Here is a 22,430-nt window from a genome sequence, read left to right on the forward strand (position 1 = left end):
TTTTTTACATTTTTTGTATCTTCTTCTATTTATTTCTTTAATGCTTTGTAATTCTCATTGTAGAGATCTTTGACATCCTTGGTTAATTTTATTCTGAGGTATTTTATTTATTTATTTATTTTGTAAATATTGTGAAAGGGATAGATCTTAGAACTTCTTTCTTGGCTAAGGCTTTGTCTGTGTATACAAAGGCTGTTGATCTTTGTGTATTGTTTTTATCTCCTGATACTTGACATAACTCTTTTATGAGTTCCAATATTCTCTTGGTGGAGTCTTTGGATACCCTGTATATAGAATCATGTCATCTGCAAATAGGAATAGTTTGACTTCCTCCTTCAATTTGTATTGCTTTGATTTCTTTTTCTTTCCTAATGTCTCTGGCTGAAACTTCCAGGATTATATTGAATAGTAGTGTTGAGAGTGGGCATCCTTGTCTGGATCTGGATCTCAGTGAGAAGGCTTCCAACTTTTTCCCATTCAATAGGACACTGGACATGGGTTTGTCATAAATTGCCTTGAATGTGTTGAGGAATGTTCCTTCTATATCCTATTTTCTTAGAGTTTTCATCATGAAGGGGTATTATATTTTATTGACTGCTTCCTCTCCATCTGTTGAGGTAATAATAGTTTTTATTTTTCATTTTGTTAATGAAGTGTATCACATTGTTTGACTTGCAAATGTTGAACCATCCCTGCATACCAGAGAAAATGCCACTTGGTCTGTGTGAATGATCTTTCTGATATGTTGCTAGATTCAGTTGGCCAGAATTTTGTTGAAGGATTTTTGCATCTATGTTCACCAGAGAAATTGGTATGTAGTTCTCCTCTGTTGCATTTTTTTTTCAGTTTAAGGAATTAAGGTGAGGCTGGCTTCATAGAAAAAAAAATTGGGAGGATACTTTCTCTTTCAATTGTTTTGAATACCCTGAGAAGAACTGGAGTTAGTTCTCATTTAACTGTCTGGCCAATGTCTGATAGAATTCAACAGTGAAGCTATCCAGTCGGTGGATTTTCTTTGTGGGGAAGGTCTTTATTACTGATTCAATTTCTGTATTGGTCATGGGTCTGTTTAGTTTTTCCATGTCTTCATGGCTCAATTTATGTAGGTTGTATGTGACCAGGAATCTATCCATTTCTTCTAGGGTTTCCAGTTTGTTGGTGGACAGCTCTTTATAGTAATTTCTGATGATTCCTTTTATGTGATGTCTATTGTTACTTTTCTTTTTTCATCTCTAATTTTATTGATTTGGATCTTCTCTCTCATTCTTGGTTTAGTCAGGCCAATGCTGCGTCAAGTTTTTTTTTTTTAATTTTTTTTAAAAAAACAGCTCTTTGTTTTGCTAATCTTTATTTTAATTTTGTTGATTTCTTCTCTAATTTTAATTATTTCTTTTCTCCTACTAATTTTGGGTTTGGAATGGTGCTGTTTTTCTAGATTCTTGAGATGCATTGATAGCTCATTTATTTGGTGCCTTTCCAATTTCTTGATGTAGGCACCAGTTGCTTTAAGCTTTCCTCTTAACACTGCTTTTGCTGTAGCCCATACATTTTGATATGTTGTATTGTCATCTTCATTTGTTTCCAGAAATTGTTTGATTTCTCTTTTGATTTCTTCTATGAAATACTCTTCATTCAGGAGCCTGTTGTTCAGTCTCCATGTGTTTGCATATGTTCTAGAGATTCCTGAGTTGCTGATTTCCAGTGTTGTTCTATTGTGGTTCGAGAAGATGCATGGTATGACTTCGATTTTTTTGAATTTGATGAGACTGGCTTTATGGCCTAGCACGTGGTCAATCCTAGAAAAAGTCCCATGCACTGGTGTGAAGAATGTGTATTCTGTAGCTGTAGAATTGAAAGTTCTGTAGATATCTATTAGGTTTATTTGGTCTATAATGTTGATTAACTCTGAGGTTTCCTTGTTGATTTTCTGTCTGGTTGATCTGTCTTTTGTTAAAAGTGGGGTATTGAAGTCCCCTATTACTACTGTATTTCAGTCTGTGTCTACCTTTAGATCCCTTAACGTTTCTTTTTCTTTCTTTTTTTTTTTTTTGACAGGCAGAGTGGATAGTGAGAGAGAGAGAGACAGAAAGGTCTTCCTTTTTGCTGTTGGTTCACCCTCCAATGGCCGCTGCGGCTGGCACACCTCGCTGATCCAAAGCCAGAAGCCAGGTGCTTCTCCTGGTCTCCCATGTGGGTGCAGGGCCCAAGCACTTGGGCCATCCTCCACTGCCTTCCCGGGCCATAGCAGAGAGCTGGACTGGAAGAGGGGCAACCGGGATAGAATCCGGCGCCCCAACCGGGACTAGAACCCGGTGTGCTGGCGCCACAACGCGGAGGGTTAGCCTGTTAAGCCACAGCGCCGGCCTTTTTTGGTTTCTTTTAGCATGGGATATCTTTTTCCACCCTTCCAACTTCAGTCTGCATGCATCTTTGTTGGTTAGATGTGTTTCTTGTAGGCAGAAAATAGGTGGGTTTTATTTTTTAATCCATTCAGCCAGTCTGTGTCTTTTAACTGGAGAGTTGAAGCTGAGTCCTTCTGCCATCTCTGACTTCGTAGTTGTCAAAGACACAAAGTCTCTGACCCTCAGTGTCACCAGAGGGAAATTAGAGGATTGACTCCAGAGGAACTGCAAACCCAAATGGCTACAGAGCTAAATAGATAACCTAAATAATTGGAGCAGAGTGTCGAGGAGTGTGGCAAGCCAGATAGTGATAATCTGGCCAAAATGGGCACGTGTTCCAGAATTCTGGTTCATTTCTGCCTTGAGAATTGCAGGCCCATTATTTTGAGTCTGTTGGGTTTCTTAAGTTGTAAATAGTTAAATTGAATGATGCTTAAAGTTACCTACAAATTTAAACAAATTAAGCTTATGCATTCAAGCAACATATTCTTTTTCATATTTGACAGCCAGTTTGTGCTCACGCCAGATGATATGCTAAATCTATTTAGATGTTCAGGGTTTAACATTCTAAAGATCTTTGTTTACTCAAAGCCATGCAAGAAGTTTTCATGTGGTGTGGACATTTGACACAGAGGTTAAGATGCCACATTGTGCCAGCCTGCAGCACAAAGAACCTGGTTTCCTGAAACAGAGAGTGGGAATGGGGACAAGGATGCAAAGGATGGAGCCAAGACAAATCCTGATCAAGGCTGTTTATTCAACAAATCCAGCAGTATTTAAACATGACCAGTTGTATACAAGAAGGCACATAAAAGATTTACATATCTAAAAGACTTTTGGGGTTACAAAGAGTTCCCCACAAGGTTCTACTACTTAACAGATTGTAAAATGTTATCAATCATTCATTACAAGGGTACAATAAAACACCTAAGGGATAAATGCAAGTTTCAAGTGTGATTGATTATCTACATCGGTCTCTTGTAAGAAGTGTAACAGTGGGATAAGGTTTTTCCTGCCTCTTCCTGGAACCTCCTTAGCCTTTTGTCTGTGCCGTGATGTCTCCATCCATATGTTAAAATGTAAACAAAAAAGGCGACTGTCTGCAGCTGCCCACACCACATTGAACACCTACATCCCATGTTGGAGTTCCTGGGTTCAAATCCTGGATCTGCTTCTGATTCTAGCATCCTGTACCTTAGGAGGCAGCAGGTGATGATTCCAAGTACTTGGGTTCCTGCCAGGCAAATGGGAGACCCAGACTGAGTTGTAAGCCCCTAGCTTCAGTCTGACCCAGTCTCAGCTGTTGGTGAATATTTGGGAAATGAACCAGCTGATGGAAGATCCCGGTCTGTCTCTATGTATGTCCATCTTTCAAAAAAAATTTAAAATAAAATTGTAAAAAAAAATTTGTGTGTGTGTATGTATATGCTCTCATTTGTGCTGGAGTACACCAAAATGAAATTCCTTCTGCAATTAGTCTGAAATAGAAGTAGTTTTAGGTCAGTAGTTTAACATTTTAGGTCACACAGAACAGCATGAACCCATCTAGACTTTTACTGAATTATCATTGAATTTTTTTTGCATAAAGAAGGTATTGGTTTCCTAATGAGAACTGTGAAATCTGCTGTGAAATGCTTCTAGGCTCATTGTTCCTTGTTACAAAGAGAATAACATTCTCCATTTAAATTCCTGGTCTGAATCAAGAATTCCAAGAACAGAACAAAACAGATAAAGGCCAAATCTCAAAGAAAAATAACTTATTTCTGAAAGACTGTAACAATTTATCAAAGCTCCCAAAACCTATCACACTCCTGGCACTCTGAAAATTTTGTTTCTTTTTCCTTTAAAATCCCTCTGATTTTTATGTTTCAAGAGATCCTCCCTGTTTGTGTCCTTCCTGTTGCAGAAGCTTGAATACCTTATGTGCTTTCTTGCAGTTAAAATCTCACAAAGATTCTGAAAGTTCAAGAGGAAAAATTAATTAAAATTAAATGCTCTCAACATCACTTTTAGTTATGACATTCTAAGGTTGAAAACCAAATAATTCAAACCATTCCAAGTAATTGTTGGAAGACTACAGTTATTGACTGGGTGTAATGAACTAAAGCAAGGAAAAGTACAATTGATTATTAGAAGAACAGAGAAACTGACAAAAAATAAGTTTTGGGGATAAGGTTTTGTAATGGTGGTGATAGAGGTGGTAAATTTATACATAGGCCTGTGACTGTGAGGTTTTGCCAGGACATCCAAATGTCAGCATTTTGAGTCCAAATTGAACTACAGACAGACGCATACATGAGAAGCACCAGCTGGAGATAAAAATGATCTTAGTGATCCTAGTTGAAGCAGTGACAGAAGACCAGGAAACTCCAGGCAGGCATTCGGCCCAGCACTTAAGCTGTTGGTAGGACTGCCTGTATGCCATATAGCAGTTATGTGGGTTTGAATCCTGGATCTACTCCCAATTCCAGATTCCTGATAATGTGTACCCTTGGAGGTAGCAGGTGATAGATTTAGTAGTGAGGTTCTTGCCATTCATGTGAGAGACCTGGATCAAGTTCCTGGCTTCCAGCTTCAGCCTGACCTAGATCCAAAGAAGATATGTAGAAGAGGTGGCACTGAACCTTGAGAAATGTTTCCTTATGTGATGGGAGAAAGAGGAGAAGACTGTAAGTGACTAGAAAACTATAGAGGAATCATAAAAATATAATATAATGGAAATTAGTAGAATGATAAATGAAAAATTGCAAAATGAAGATGTTAATATTTATGCTTCACTCTTGCTACCTGGTCTAATTTTTATTTTAATTTTTATTGGTTTTTTTAAAATTGTATTAATATAAACAGAACAGATTTGGTATATTTTATAGGTACAATCTAAGAAAGTAACCATATTTCCCTACCTTCTTTTTTCTCTCCCTCAATCCACCCTCCTTCCTTCCCTTTTTTTTAATTTTTGAAAAACCATAATTTCAATATACTCTATAATCGCAGGTTTAATGCACTACTAACCATAATATTCATCAAGTAAAAAGTAAAAAGACCACAGTCCCACAGAAGTGCAAACAAGGGCTAAAACAATCAAATCATAAGATGTCTGTTTCATTCCTATACATTTTTTTTGTATTCTATATTAGCTGCCACATATCAAGGAAAACATATTTGTCTAAGGGGACTGGCTTATTTCACTATGAATAATGGTTTCCAGTTGCATCCATTTTGTTGCAAAAGACAAGATTTCATTTGTTTTCATGGCTGAGTAGTAGTCCCATAGTGTATATATTTCACATTTTCTTTATCCAGTCATCAATTGATGGACATCTGGGTTAATGCAAGCAGATAACATGGTGAGTACCTCTTAATTGGTAAAATAAAATGTATTATTTTGGAAAACAAAATGGAGCCATCTGTAGTTTTACAGTACAAAGAAGGAGGCATCATTGCAATGTGGCTAATTATTGCCTGGATTTTCATGTGCAAAAAGCACATATGAAAGCAGACACTAGAGTGATCTCAGCCAGAAGGCAGATTAGGAAGCTTCCCCATGCAAACAATAAGTAAGCAACAATATTCTGAACAAAGTACTTTTTGGGAATTCTGACAGTTAAGAATCTACAGTATCCAACTGAATGTCCAGTCAAGAAAAAGACCCTGGAAACAATAACATTTTTTAAAGATTTTTTGCTTATTCTTTCCCCACCTCCTCCCCATTCTGGTATGGCAACATTAAAGGGAAGCTGCTCAATACCTGGACCCTCCATAGGTAAGAACAGAAGAAAGAAAAGCTTGTTTTCAACATTCTAGCTTGTCTAGGGCCTGCCTGAGGGAATAGCTTCTATTTCACCAGACTCAGAGTATTGGGAATGGTGATTTAGATCGTATATCAGCTTGAAGTTCGCCAATGGCAGAGGTTGGTGCCACAGCATATGCAAATGACTGAAAGACTAAACACTCGTGAGTACTGGGGAGCAAGAGATTATAGACAGAAGAATGCAAGCAAATACCTAAGACCTGAAGAATAAGCAAGGTTGACACTCTGGGGGAAATTAAGACATTTTAAAATGAGTCATGTACAATGGGGAATTGGAGAAAAAGCACATACAGAAACCCAGAGAAGACATAAGTTCAGAAAAGGCCCAAGAACACATCAAATCCTTATGCTGTACTGAACAGTGAAGGGCTGGCACAGAGCCAATCTGCACAGACTAAAGGAAGTGACTGGTTTTTCAATGTGCAATTTCGACAGCAAATCGTACATCAGATAAAGACTAGGACACACTCCCTTTTCAAAAAGATAAAATAAATCAAGAAATCATTCTTTCAAGAAGATAGGATTCAGAATTACATGGCAGAAGCTTCAAAACTGTCTAAATGCTCAATGGCCTAAAAGAGAACATTGACAGAGAACTAAAGGAAATAAATCAGGAAAGCTAAACATGAACAAAATGAGAATATCAAGAAAGTTAGAAATGATAAAGAAATTAACACATTCTGGGATTGAAAAATAAAATAATTGAATGGAAAAATTTACTACAGTATTTGAATAACAGATTTCAATAGAAAAAATAATAAGCAAATTGGAACACAGATCATTTGACATTCTTGTGTCAGAAGAGAGGAAAAAAAAGAATGGAGAAAGAGGAGAGCGCATAAGAGGTTTATGATATACAATAAAGCCGACCCATATGTGCTTTACAGGAGTCACAGGAAGAAGAAAAAGGAGGGAAAGGGGCAAATAGCTTATTCAAATAATGGCAAAAATTCCCCCCAAGTGAGAGAAGACATGAATATACAAATAAAAGAAGCTCAACAAATTCCAAGTAGGTTGAACTGAAAACAAATGCACCAAGCCACACTTTAACCAATTTCCAAAGCCAGTAACAAATAATTTAGAAAACAATATTAGAAAAGTGACTACTCATCCATAAATGACACTTAAGATTATTCATGGATTTCATAACAGAAGTCTTGCAGGCTATAAGGCAGTGGGATGATACATTTCAATATGTGAAAGGGAAAATCTGTCAACTGATAATTTTATATTTATTAGACTTTGCTTCAAATATGAGAGTGATATTTAGTCTTTGCCAGATAAATAAAACCTGAAAGAGCTCATTAACCCTTAGACCTGCCCTTCCAGAAATTTTAGAGCCCGTCCAGTTCAAAAGAAAAAATATTAGACTCAAATATACTAAGAAAGTATATTAAGTTAGGGCCAGCATTGTGGCATAGCACCCTAAGCTGCACCTGTCTTGCTGGCATCCCATATGGGTGCCGGTTCTTGTCCAGGCTGTTCCACTTCAAATCCAGCTCCCTGGTAATGTGCCTGGAAAAGCAGTGAAAGATGGCCCAAGTACTTGAACCCCTGCACCCACATGGGAGACCTGGATGAAGCTCCTGGCTCCTGGCTTCAGCCTGGCCCAGCTCTGGTTATTGCAGCCCTTTGGGGAGTGAACCGGTGCATGGAAGACCTCTCTCTTGCTCTGTTTATCCCTCTTTCTGTAGCTCTTTCAAATAAATAAATACACTTTTTTTTTAAACTTTTATTTAATGAATATAAATTTCCAGTGTACAGCTTATGGATTACAATGGCTTCCCCCTCCCATAACTTCCCTCCCACCCACAACCCTCCCCTCTCCCGCTCCCTCTCCCCTTCCATTCACATCAAGATTCATTTTCAATTCTCTTTATATACAGAAGATCAATTTAGTATAAAGATTTCAACAGTTTGCACCCACATAGAAACACAAAGTGAAACATACTGTTTGAGTACTAGTTATAGCATTAAATCACAATGTACAGCACATTAAGGACAGAGATCCCACATGAGGAGCAAGTGCACAGTGGCTCCTGTTGTTGACCCAACAAATTGACACTCTAGTTTATGGTGCCAGTAACCACCCTAGGCTGTCATCATGAGTTGCCAAGGCTATGGAAGCCTTCCAAGTTTGCCGACTCTGATCATATTTAGACAAGGTCATAAAAGACAGGGTGAGGATAGTAACCAATGATCCTAAGAGTGGCATTTACCAGGTTTGAACAATTATACAGCATTAAGTGGGGAAGAGGACCATCAGGACACATAGGTTGGGAGTAGAGCCATTGGTGGTAGAGTAGAGGTTATGATTACAAAGGAATGAGGCTTAAGTGTGCTATACAGGGTCTAGAACAAAGGACAGAGTCATTATTAGAGGAGCTAAGAAAGGTGCTGTCTAAGCTACAATTAAGTTTTCTGATTTAGAGGCAAATAGAACCTGATAGAAGGGGCTTGATAATAATCTGTTGGGCTTTAGGCCTTGTAAGTTAAGAGGCCCAGACCTATCTATCTCTTCACATGGGGTATATCCTAAGGGAGGTGTGAACCTCCTAGGGGAAGGCACTCTGTTGACTTTCATTACTTGGCTGGCCTGGGAGGAGAGCTGGCCAGGTAAAGGCAGGTGGCATCTCTAACAAGAAATTTACAGTTCTGCCTGCAATGTTGCTGACCCTACTTGACCATCCCCTCAGCTGCAGTGGTCACTTTGGAAGTTGGGCTGAGTGAAGGGCTTTTCAGCTTAGAGCCAATAAGATCTGTGGCTCTGACCTGGGCATCCTTCGACTCCAGGGCAGGTCCATTTCCAGTGATCCAACTCTTGGCAGAGCTGCCAGGGCTCTTCACAAGCTGACTTCTGCTGAAGCCCAGGCTTACCACATTGAAAGCCACTGCAGTAGACTGGCCTGTTGGGTCTCCTTGAGGGCAGATCACTGTACAGATCAGCCATTAATAGGCCTGCCACCCATTGCCCTTGATGCCTAGCTTTCTTTTCCTCCTGGTTTGTGTTAAAGCAGACCAGAGGATGCAAGTCAAGGGAGTGCCCATGTCCCATCTCTAATCTTCGGTGGCCTGAACTACAAGTCTATATTCACAGGCATGTTCTGTAGTAGTTTTTCTAAGGTAGACAATGCCCATGAGGAAAATTATATTCTCACTTTAAAACTTTCTTTCCCTTTGGTCTGAAAGGAAGGTTTTTTCTACTTACTGTATACTTGGCTGATGGCGAAGTGAATCTAGCTATGAGATTATTATTTAAGTTCTTATTTTGGCTATGCTATTACAGAAAAATGTTAGCCATCTCTTTTATAAGGTCTAAAGATTAAATTGTACGTCCTACAGATTCCTTCATAATAGAATTAGTTTCCTACCTTGAAGAGAATAGAGAAATGAAAGAACAAGTTGGGCTTAGAATAGAGAAATGAGGGAGCAAGTCCTAGATCGCTTGCTGACAATAGCAATATCACATGAATACTTAGCAAACCGTTTCAACCATTAGATAACAACTTAAGAAAACATTTACCAGAAGGTCCAATGCCTTCTATAAATTTTAAGAATCATGTATTTGAAAACACCTCTTAAATATCTAACATGGTGTAGTTTGTTTAACCAGTAAACTTAAGCACAACCATCTAAAATGTTTTTAGTTTCTTTTTACCAACAAGTTTAAAACATGATACACAGATTCAGGTCACACAAATTAAAATGTATCTTTGATTCATTTTAGCAGCTTAAATTTATGGACAATCTTATCTATAAGCCATTTAAAATAAAACTCTTAATAAAATTTCCTATGTGGACATACAATATGTACACACATATAACATAGCATAATAGACCAATATAGCAATTTTAATAATAGCTTTTAAAATCTTTAACTCTTTTTGTAGATTGCCAATTGATTTGAATTGCTTTTTTTTTTAGATTAGTTTAACACATTGCTTTAACAGAGCATCAGAGTTTAATTCTATGTCACAGAGAAATTGAGCTTTCTGTGATCTTTTGCTGTGAGGTTTCCTTCCTTTACCTTCTTTCATATTGGTGACCATGTTTCTGTGTTTCTGTGTGTAACACATCTTTAAGCATCTTTTGCAGGGCAGGATGAGTGGAAAAAAAAAATCTTTCAATTTCTGTTTGCTATGAAAAGTCTTAATTTCACCTTCATTCACAAATGAGAGCTTTGCAGGATATAATATTCTGGGCTGGCAGTTTTTCTCTCTTAGTACCTGGGCTATATCTCGCCATTCCCTTCTAGCTTGTAGGGTTTCTGATTAGAAGTCTGCTGTGAGTCTAATTGGAGATCCTCTGAGAGTAATCTGACGTTTCTCTCTTGCACCTTTTAGAATCTTTTCTTTATGTTTCACTGTGGTGAGTTTGATTACAATGTGTCGTGGTGAGGATCTCTTTTGGTCATGTTTATTAGGGGTTCTATAAGGTTCCTGTACTAAGATGCCTCTGTCCTTCGCCAAACCTGGGAAATTTTCTGCTAGTATCTCACTGAAAATGCCTTCTAATCCTTTCTTCCTCTCCATGCCTTCAGGAACTCCTAGAACCCGAATATTAGGTTTTTTAATAGTATCCTGTAGATTCCCGACAATATTTTTTAGATTTCTAATTTCTTCTTCTTTTCTTTGGTTTGCCTGTTTCCTTTCCTGTTCTCTGTCTTCTAAGTCTGATATTCTCTCTTCTGCTTCGCCCATTCTGTTTTTAAGGCTCTCTAGTGTGTTTGTCATTTGATCTATTGAGTTCTTCATTTCATTGTGGTTTTTTGTCACTATCATAGTTTCATTTTCTACTAGTTGTTTCATTTCATTTTGATTCCTCCTTAATATTTCCTTTTCACGAGAGAGATTTTCTATCTTGTCCATGAAGGATTTCTGTAGTTCAAGAATTTGTTTTTGAGAACTTCTTAATGTTCTTATCAATTTTTTGAGATCCGCTTCTTGCATTTCTTCGATCTCATCATCTTCATAATCTTGAGTTGGGGTGTCTTTTTCATTTGGGGGCGTCATAGTGTCTTCCTTGTTCTTGTTACCTCGGTTTTTGCGTTTGTTTGTTGGGGAGCGGCAAGATGGCGGAATAGGAAGGGAGCACATTGATAGTTCAGCAAGACACACAGGTTAATAAAAGTGGAGATATTGCAGGGTCAAGGAAGAGTAGGGGAAGAAACAGCAGCGGAAACTCTTCCGGAACTAGTGATTCACAGTGGACCTGCGTGGAGAGCGTGGGAGCCCAAGTTCGGGACACCAGCGGCAGACTCAACATACCAGCGCTGGAACGCGAGGTGAGCCGAACCTCAATAGCCCGAGACACCAGCGGGCAAGCGGAAAGAGGAGACTAGAGGGAACGAGGCTTGAAACTCCGTGGGGAAAAGTTCACCAGGCTAACTAGAAGAGAGAGAGGGAAAAAAAAAAAAGTGACCGATACGGACACGAGTTTCTCTCTCTCTGCTCACCCCTCAAAGGTGAGCAAGACAAAGAGCAGGCGCCATTTTGGACATACGTCATAAGCAGGGCGACCTCAGGTCTGCACCAGCCCTGAGCCTAGCAGAAAAACCTGACTCTGGGGGGAGGGGTGAAATAACAGGAGATTAGCATCTAACTTGGCAATCCAGTGGGAGACTGCAGGAGAATTGGAGCCCACACCGAGGGCAGCAGAGATTCCCTGTGTGGTCCTTGGAAAAGAGCTTCCGATCTCTGGCTCCTGTGGGTATATCATTTGCCTGCTAACTACCTCCAATTACGTTCAGCTGTGTGGAATTACTTCCATTTTGAATTAAAAAAAAAGAGAGAGAGAGAGATTTACCACGCCTAACCTGGGAGTGTCATCTTTGACACACCCTCAACCCTGAGGAACCAAACTCAGCTCTCAGTCCACACTTATCTCAAGCCTCTAAGGCTCCACCGAAAGCAGACAGTCCTCTTAATATAGAGCCATAGTGTAACAAGAAAAAACACCACAGTGAAGAAACCAAATATCTCCAATAAATACACTTTTTAAAAAGAAAGTATACTAACTCAAAACCATCAGAAAATGAACTTCTATAGAAAAGGTAAATACATAGACAAATATAGAATCCAGTATTATAATTTTGAAAAATGAAAGCATAGAAATATTTATAAAGCTATGTTAATGAGTACACAGTATATAAAGATGTAAATTGGAACATGAATAACGTAAAGTGCATAGGCAGAACTGTATAGGAGTATTTTTATGTAATTGAACTTGAATTGTTTTTTAGTCTTCTCAGTTGCTAAAATAGAATACTTGAGATTGTAGTTCATGAAGAATAGTTGCTTATTACAGCTCACAAGAGCTGAAGTCCAAGAGCACAGCACTGTCTTCTGTTTGACTTCTGTTGAGGGCCATGTCATGGAAAACCGGATGTAGGCATACGCAGAAGAGAAGCACAAGTGGCACAAGTGCCAGAGAAGAAAGGAGAGTGAGTCCAGGAAGTCAAATTCACTTTACAAGTCTGCTCTCAAAACAACTAACTCAGGGGCTGCAGCCTGTGATGCTGGCATCCTATATGAGAGCCGATTTGAGTCCTGGCTGCTCCACTTTCAATCCTGCTCCCTGCTAATGTGCCTGGGAAAGAAGCAGAAAATGACCCAAGTCCTTGGGTCCCTGCCACCTCAACAAAGCTCCTGGATCCTGGCTTCAGCCCAGCCCAGACCCCACCAATGTGGCAATTTGGGGACTGAACGCTGGTTCAGGGTACAGATGGAAGATCTCTCTGTCTCTCCTTCTCTCTCTAACTCTGCTTTTCTTTTTTTTTAACTTTTATTTAATGAATATAAATTTCCAGTGTACAGCTTATGGATTACAATGGCTTCCCCTTCCCATAATTTCCCTCCCACCCGCAACCCTCCCCTCTCCCGCTCCCTCTCCCCTTCCATTTGCATCAAGATTCATTTTCAATTCTCTTTATATACAGAAGATCAATTTAGTATAAAGATTTCAACAGTTTGCACCCACATAGAAACACAAAGTGAAACATACTGTTTGAGTACTAGTTATAGCATTAAATCACAATGTACAGCACATTAAGGACAGAGATCCCACATGAAGAGCAAGTGCACAGTGGCTCCTGTTGTTGACCCAACAAATTGACACTCTAGTTTATGGCGCCAGTAACCATCCTAGGCTGTCGTCATGAGTTGCCAAGGCTATGGAAGCCTTCCAAGTTTGCCGACTCTGATCATATTTAGACAAGGTCATAAAAGACAGAGTGAGGATAGTAACCAATGATCCTAAGAGTCATTTACCAGGTTTGAACAATTATATAGCATTAAGTGGGGAAGAGGACCATCAGTACACACAGGTTGGGAGTAGAGCCATTGGTGGTAGAGTAGAGGTTATGATTACAAAGGAATGAGGCCCAAGTGCACTAGACAGGGCCTAGAACAAAGGACAGAGTCATTATTAGAGGAGCTAAGAAAGGTGCTGCCTAAGCTACAATTAAGTTTTCTGATTGAGAGGCAAGTAGAACCTGATAGAAGGGGCTTGATAATAATCTGGTGGGCTTTAGGCCTTGTAAGTTAAGAGGCCCAGACCTATCTATCTCTTCACATGGGGTATATCCTAAGGGAGGTGTGAACCTCCTAGGGGAAGGCACTCTGTTGACTTTCATTACTTGGCTGGCCTGGGAGGAGAGCTGGCCAGGTAAAGGCAGGTGGCATCTCTAACAAGAAATTTACGGTTCTGCCTGCAATGTTGCTGACCCTACTTGACCATCCCCTCAGCTGCAGTGGTCACTTTGGAAGTTGGGCTGAGTGAAGGGCTTTTCAGCTTAGAGCCAATAAGATCTGTGGCTCTGACCTGGGCATCCTTCGACTCCAGGGCAGGTCCATTTCCAGTGATCCAACTCTTGGCAGAGCTGCCAGGGCTCTTCACAAGCTGACTTCTGCTGAAGCCCAGGCTTACCACATTGAAAGCCACTGCAGTGGACTGGCCTGTTGGGTCTCCTTGAGGGCAGATCACTGTACAGATCAGCCATTAATAGGCCTGCCACCCATTGCTTCTGATGCCGAGCTTTCTTTTCCTCCTGGTTTGTGTTAAAGCAGACCAGAGGATGCAAGTCAAGGGAGTGCCCAAGTCCCATCTCTAATCTTCGGTGGCCTGAACTACAAGTCTATAGTCACAGGCATGTTCTGTAGTAGTTTTTCTAAGGTAGACAATGCCCATGAGGAAAATTAGATTCTCACTTAAAAACTTTCTTTCCCTTTGGACTGAAAGGGAGGTTTTTTCTACTTACTGTATACTTGGCTGATGGCAAAGTGAATCTAGCTATGAGATTATTATTTAAGTTCTTATTTTGGCTATGCTATTGCAGAAAAATGTTAGCCATCTCTTTTATAAGGTCTAAAGATTAAATTGTGCATCCTACAGATTCCTTCATAATAGAATTAGTTTCCTACCTTGAAGAGAATAGAGAAATGAAAGAACAAGTTGGGCTTAGAATAGAGAAATGAGGGAGCAAGTCCTAGATCGCTTGCTGACAATAGCAATATCACATGAATACTTAGCAAACCATTTCAACCATTAGATAACAACTTAAGAAAACATTTACCAGAAGGTCCAATGCCTTCTATAAATTTTAAGAATCATGTATTTGAAAACACCTCTTAAATATCTAACATGGTGTAGTTTGTTTAGCCAGTAAACTTAAGCACAACCATCTAAAATGTTTTTAGTTTCTTTCTACCAACAAGTCTAAAACATATGATACACAGATTCAGGTCCCACAAATTAAAATGTATCTTTGATTGATTTTAGCAGCTTAAATTTATGGACAATCTTATCTATAAGCCATTTAAAATAAAACTCTTAATAAAATTTCCCCATGTGGACATACAATACGTACATACATATAATATAGCATAATAGACCAATATAGCAATTTTAATAAATCTTAAAAAAATGAATCTTAATAAAATTTCCCCATGTGGACATACAATATGTACACACATATAATATAGCATAATAGACCAATATAGCAATTTTAATAATAGTTTTTAAAATCTTTAACTCTTTTTGTAGATTGCCAATTGATTTGAATTGCTTTTTGTTTTTAGTAACCTCAGTTAACCATACTTTCTCTCAGTTGGTACTGTTAATACATTATTGGCTTCATCTGTTTACAGAGCCATCCCAAAGTACTGAATACAATAAAAGTGGCTGGAAAAAGTCCATAGGAACCTATAGGAGGACAGCTAAACACAGAACCAACAACGCTTTAGTTTTATGAGCAGCACATCATATATAACTGTGGATGACAAAAGACTTTAAGTCGCCATGTTTAAAATTATAAACTCATCAACCAACAAGAGGCACTTGCTTACTTCACAGTATTTTTGAAAGCACCTGTAGGATTTTACAAGTATTTAACCCTTTAAGCCTCTGGGGCTTTCTCATTAAGATAACTATCATGTCTAGTAACACAAGATCATTAGACTTTTTAATTCTCAAACATTTGTATTAATAGCATTTTCCATTATAGAAACTTAAAGTCTGGTACCACATCACATCTTGACAGTCCTTCTAATATACTCCAAATAGACTGATTAGTTGGTGTCTCTATAAGATGAGAGACCTAGGTCCTTCGATTTTTTCAGTTGGGCCCAAACTGGAAAAACCAAAGTCCAGGATTTACTGGAAATTTTAGAGACCAGATTGTTTGAAACTTTGATTTTTTGAATGCCTGTCAAGAATGCCAAGAAGGCTCAAAATCCAAAATATCTGGTTGAAATAAGATTTCTTAAAATCATGATATAACATAGACCAAATCTGATCATTGTTACAAGGTGATTATTCAAATTTTTGAAAAAAGCACATATTTAAATAACCCATAGCTCTTAATAAAAATTCAGCTGTTTTTGAACAATTAGAATTTAACAGACATCAAGAGAACATAATAGATTACTTTAACACATTGCTTTAACAGAGCATCAGAGTTTAATTCTATGTCAAAGAGAAATTGAGCTTCCTGTGATCTTTTGCTGTGAGGTTTCCTTCCTTTACCTTCTTTCATATTGGTGACCATGTTTCTGTGTTTCTGTGTGTAAGACATCTTTAAGCATCTTTTGCAGGGCAGGATGAGTGGCAACAAATCCTGCAAAGCTCTCATTTGTGAATGAAGGTGAAATTAAGACTTTTCATAGCAAACAGAATCTAACTCTGCTTTTCAAAAATAAGTACATTGTTAAAAGCAAACAAATAACTAACTGAGTCTTGCAGGAGCTACATTAACCTATTCAGGAAGGTTGAGGCACCGCAACCTAATTGCCTCTTAACGGTCCCATTGCCTCTCAATATTGTTACATTGGGAATCAAGTTTTTTCCCCAGATACCTTTTATTTAAGGTACACGAACCTCATACATCTCATAAATACAAATTTAGGAACATAGTGATTCTTCCCACCCTACCCTCTTTCTGACCTGCACTCCCACCCTTCTTTCTCCTCCCTCTCCTATTCTCATTCTTATTTTTAATAAGATATATTTTCAATTAAACTTATACACATAAGATTAACCCTACACTAAAGTATAGAGTTTAGCAAATACTATGAAAAAAAAAAAAAAAAACTGTCCCTCAGCAGTCAAGACAAGGGCTGCTCAAAGTAGCTCCTTTGTCAAAGATAAGTTGGTTGTAGATGGGTGGATTGATTTCTGGCATTTCTATTCTGTTCCATTGGTCTAGCCATCTGTTTTTGTGTCAGTACCAGGCTGTTTTGATTATAACTTCCCTGTAGTATGTTTGAAATCTGGTATTGTGATGCCTCCAGCTGTGTTTTTGTTGTATAAGTGTGCTTTAGCTATCCAGGGTCTCCTGTGTTTCCATATGAATTTCAGAATCGCTTTTTTTTCTTTTGAGAAAAATGTCTTTGGTATTTTGATTGGGATTGCATTGAATCTGTAAATTGCTTTTGGTCTTTTGGTAGCATGAATATTTTGATAATATTGGTTCTTCCAATTTATGAATATGGAAGATTTTTCCACTTTTTGTGTCTCTTCTGTTTCTTTCTTTAATGTTTTGCAATTTTCATTTTAGACATCTTTGACATCCTTGATTAAATTTATTCCAAGGTATTTAATTTTTTGTAGATACTATGAATGAGACTGATCTTAAAAATTCTTTCTCAGCTGTGGCATTGTCGTGTTTACAAATTCTATTGATTTTTGTGTGTTAATTTTATATCCTGCCACTTTACCAAACTCTTTTATGAGTTCCAATAGTTTCTCAGTGCAGTCTTTTGGTTCCCCTATATATAGAATTTTGTCTTCTGCAAATAGGGAGTTAGACTTCTTCCCTCTCAATTTGTATCACTTCGATTTCTTTTTCTTTCCTATTGGCTCCGTTTAAAACTTCCAGAACTATATTGAATAGCAATGGTCAGAATGCTTATCCTAGTTTGGTTCTGGATCTTAGTGGGAATGCTTCCAACTTTTCCTCATTCAATAAGATGCTGGGCATGAGATTGTCATAAATTGCCTTGAATATGTTGAGGAATGTTCCTTCTATACACAATTTGCTTCAGGTTTTCATCGTGAAAGAATGTTGTATTTTACCAAATGCTTTCTCTGCATCTATTGAGATAATCACATGGTTTTTGTTCTTCAGTTTTTTAATGTGATGTATCACATTGATTGATTTGCGAATGCTGAACCATCCCTGCATACCAGGGATAAATCCCACTTGGTCCATGTGAATGATCTTTCTGATGTGTCATTGCATTCAGTTGGCTAGGATTTTGTCATGGACTTTTGGATTCATGTTCACCAGGGAAATTGGCATGTAATTCTCTTTCTCTGTTGTATCTTTTTCAGATTTAGGAGTTAAGGTGATGTTGGCTTCATAGAAGGAGTTTCAATTGTTTTGAATAGCTTGAGAAGAATTGGCATTAGTTCTTTAAATGCCTCATAGAATTTAGCAGTGAAGCCATGTGGTCCTGGGCTTTTCTTGTTGGAAGGGTTTTTATTACTGATTCAATTTCTGTCTTGATTATTGGTTTGTTTAGGTTTTTCCATGTCTTCAAGGCTCAATTTTTGTAGGTTGTTTGTGTCCATGAATCTATGCATTGCTTTTAAGTTTCGCAATTTGTTGGCATACAGCTCTTTGTAGTAACTCCTGATGATTCTTTTTATTTCTGTGGTATCTGTTGTTATGTTTACTTTTTTATCTATAGTTTTATTGGTTTAGTTCATCTTTTATTTTTGGTTAGTTGTGCCAATGGTATATCAATTTTGTTTATTTTTTCAAAAAAACAGCTATTCATTTTGCTGATCTTTTATATTGTTTTTCAGTTTCCATTTTGTTTATTTCTTTTTTAATTTTAATTATTTTTTGCCTCCTACTAATTTGGGGTTTGGTTTGCTGTTGTTTTCCTAGATCCTTGAGATGCATTGATAGCTCATTTATTTGGCACGTTTCCCATTTCTTGATGTAGGCAGCCACTGTACATTCAGGAGCATGTTATTCAGTTTCCATGTTTGCACATGTTCTAGAGATTCTTGAGTTGTTGATTTCAAGCTTCATTTCATTGCAGTATGACAAGATGCATGGTTTGATTTCAATTCTTTTGAATTTGCTGAGACTTGCTTAATGGCCTAGCATGTGGTCTATCCTAGAGAAAGGTTCATGCACAGATAATAATGGGTATTCTGCAAATGTGGGATGAAAAGTGCTGTAGATATCTGTTATTTCTATTTGTTCTATAGTGTCAATTAAGTCTGTTGTTTCTTTGCTGATTTTTTGTTGGGTTGATCTGTCCATCACTTGAGAGTGGGTTGTTGAAATTTGCCATTGCTATGGTATTGGGGGCTATGTCTTCCTTTACATCTATTAACATTTCTTTTAAAAAGCTAGGATCCAATGGTTCACTCACCAACTGGCTGCAATGGCTGGAGCTGAGCCAATCCAAAGCCAGAAGCCTGGAGCTTCCTCTGGGTCTCCCACGTGGATGTAGGGGCCCAAGGACTTGGGCCATCATCTATTGCTTTCTCAGGCCATAGCAGAGAGCTGGATTGGAAGAGGAGCAATCAGAACTAGAACTGGCACCCTTATGGGATGCTGGCATTTCAGGCCAGGGCGTTAACCCGATGAGCCACAGTGCCAGCCCCTTCACCTTCTTTCATCGTGATGACGATGTTTATTTTTGTGTGTAGCACATTGATAAGCATCTTTTGTAAGGCTGGTTGAGTGGTGACAAATACGTTCAATTTCTGTTTGTTATGGAAGATCTTTATTTCATCTCCATTCATAAATGAGTTTTGCAGGGTACAGTATTCTGGATTGGCAGTTATTTTCTCTAAAGGCTTGGAATATATTTTGCCATTGTCTTCTTGCCTGTTAGATTTCTGATGAAAAGTCAACTGTGAATATAACTGGTGATCCCTTGAAAGTAATTTGGCATTTCTCTCATGGACATTCTAGATTCTTTTGTTTTAATGTGGAAAGTTTGACTACAATGTGTCATGGTGAAGATCTTTTCTCATCATGTCTATTAGGAGTTTTATGTGCTTCCTGTATTTGGGCATTCCTATCTTACTCCAAATTGGGGAAACTTTTTGTTGTCATTTCACTAAAAACACCTTCTAATCCATTCTTTCTTTCCATGCCATCAGGAACTCCTAAGACCCATATATTGGGTCATTTGATAATATCTCATAAATCTCCAACACTGTTTTTAATTTTTCTAATTTCTTCTCTTCTTTTTCTTCTTCTTCTTCTTGATCTGACCGTAAAATTTCCAGATTTGTCTTCTAATTCAAATATTCTTTCTTCTGCCTCACTGAGTGTTTTTAAGGCTTTCTACCACATTCATTTCTCATATTTCATTTTGGTTTCTCTTTTAAATCTCTATTTAGTGGGAAAGTTTTCATTCATGTCCTGTATGGATTTCTTTATTTCATGGATTTGCTTCTGATTACTTCTATGTAATCCTACTATCAGATTTTTTAATTCCATTTCTGGCATTTCTTCAGTCTCATCACCTTCACATTCTAGTATTGAAATGTTTTGTTCTTTGGAAGGCATCATGGTGTCTTATTTTTTTTTTAATTTCTGTGATTATTTTTATGCATTTGTGGAGGTACTTATTGCTTTCTTTTTTCCCCTCTGATGGATTTTATCTATGGACAAAATTTTATTTTTTTATCTATTCCTTTGTGGCTGAATGGAGTGTCTGCTCTTTCAGTGAATACCTAGAGGTGTGTTGTGGGTGTGGCCAGGGAGCTCTGTTCAGAGCTCCAGGGTGAGGGGTGTGTACAAGGTGACACCCATGTTGGATGTGGTAAATCTCTTTTTTTATCAGAGGGGTGGATTTGGTCAGCTTTGTTGGCATAGTCTCATGTTCACCTCCTCTTCTCCAAGGCAACCGATGCCTGGGCGCTAGCACAAGTAGGTGCAATATTCATCCAGATCCATACAAAGGATCTGTGCAGTCCTCAACTCAGTGTGAACATGGATCCCACAACAATAACCTTCCCCACACAATCAGTGGGCACTGAGCATGTGGAGCTGCCCACAGCAACTTCCCAAAGACCTAGCCACACCATATGCCTTTCCACACAACAACAGTCTTCACAGTCCCAGCACATAAGGCTCACACAGTCATGGGCACACAGCCTCCTCTCAATTCTCCCAGCCAAACTCAGGCATCTCCTTTCTGCTGGTTGCTGGCACAGCTGTTATGTATTTCCAAAATGGCACCTGCCCTCTCTCAACTAGTTACAGAATACTGTTGTTGGGTGATCAGGGAGAAAGAAACGTGCCCTCCTCTTTTCCCTCTAGATTGGCAGATACACTGTCCCCCACTGGGCTCCAAGCTGGACTCATGTCAGGCTTTCCCCACAGCTTTATTGCCAGTGGCTTGGGCTTCTACAGTCTGGTCTCACTTCACTCTCCAAAGCTGGCTCTCAGCTGCTGGGGTCCTGTGTTGTATCCATGTTCATGCTGCACATCCACACCCTCCATGTAGATCCACAGCATCCCTCTAAGTTGTGCAGAGTTTCCACTGCAGTTTTCTCCCCAACTCTTCCCTGAGATTTCACTCTCTCCACTTTATTTTTTTAACTACCTTCCCCTAAGCTAGAGCAATAAGCTCTCTCCCTATTCCACCATCTTGGAATCTCTCTTTGGGAATCAAATTTCAACATGAATTTTACTAGGGGCAAATCATATCCAAACCACAAGTTGTTATCAGTGTAAAAGCCATTTCTACAAGTTTAAAATGTTACACACAATCCCTATCATAGCCACAAATAAAGTATCTGAAGAATGTACACATTAAGAAGACAATGAAGACATTTCATTATGAAAAATGAACTATGGAGTAGGCATTTAGCACAGCAGTTAAGATGCCACTTGGGAGGTCTGCATCCTGTATTGAAGTGCTTCAGTTAGAGTCCAGGCTTCATGTATGATTTCACCTTCTTGCTAATACGCACCCTGGGAGGCAGCAGATAATGTTTCAAGTACTTGGGTCTCTGCCACCCACTGAGAAGACGTAGATTGATTTCCAACCTCCTGCACAGCACATTTTGGCCTGGCTCAGACTTGGCTGTTGCACACAGTTTGGAAGAGAACCAGCAGATGGAAGACCTCTGTCTCTTTCTCTGTTATATTTTTAGAAATGTTTTAAAAATTTTAAAAAATACATGAAAATAAACTAGACAAAAAGTAAGATAAGAAGGAAGGAAATGAGGGACAAAAAAGCTTTAAGACATACTGAAAATAAATAAAGTGTGATAATAAATCCTTCTGTATCAGTAATTATAATGAAAATTGATTGAACTCTAATCAAAATCAATCATTGCCAAAATGTATGAGAACAGAATCCAATATATGCTGTCTATGAGTTTTACCTTAAATGTCAGTACATACATAATTGATATGAAAGTATAGAAAAAAGGCATTCCATAAAAATAATTAACCAAAAGATAACAGGGCTATATACTTGAACATCAGAAAAAAAATATGTTAAGCTAAACAATCTTATGAGATCAAGAAAAATATTAGATAATAAGAGGATCAATTCTTTAAAATGATACTATATCCATAAATATGCATGAACCAAACATCAGAGCTCCTAAATAGATGAATAAAGCATTAACAGGATTTTAGAGAAATATATACCACTACAATAATAGTAAGAGACGTCAATATCCCACTTAAAATAGTAGAAGATATAATGAGGCATGTGATCAATAAGTAA

The sequence above is a fragment of the Lepus europaeus genome, chromosome X (genome assembly GCF_033115175.1).
Source record: "Lepus europaeus isolate LE1 chromosome X, mLepTim1.pri, whole genome shotgun sequence".
Lineage (NCBI taxonomy): Eukaryota > Metazoa > Chordata > Mammalia > Lagomorpha > Leporidae > Lepus > Lepus europaeus.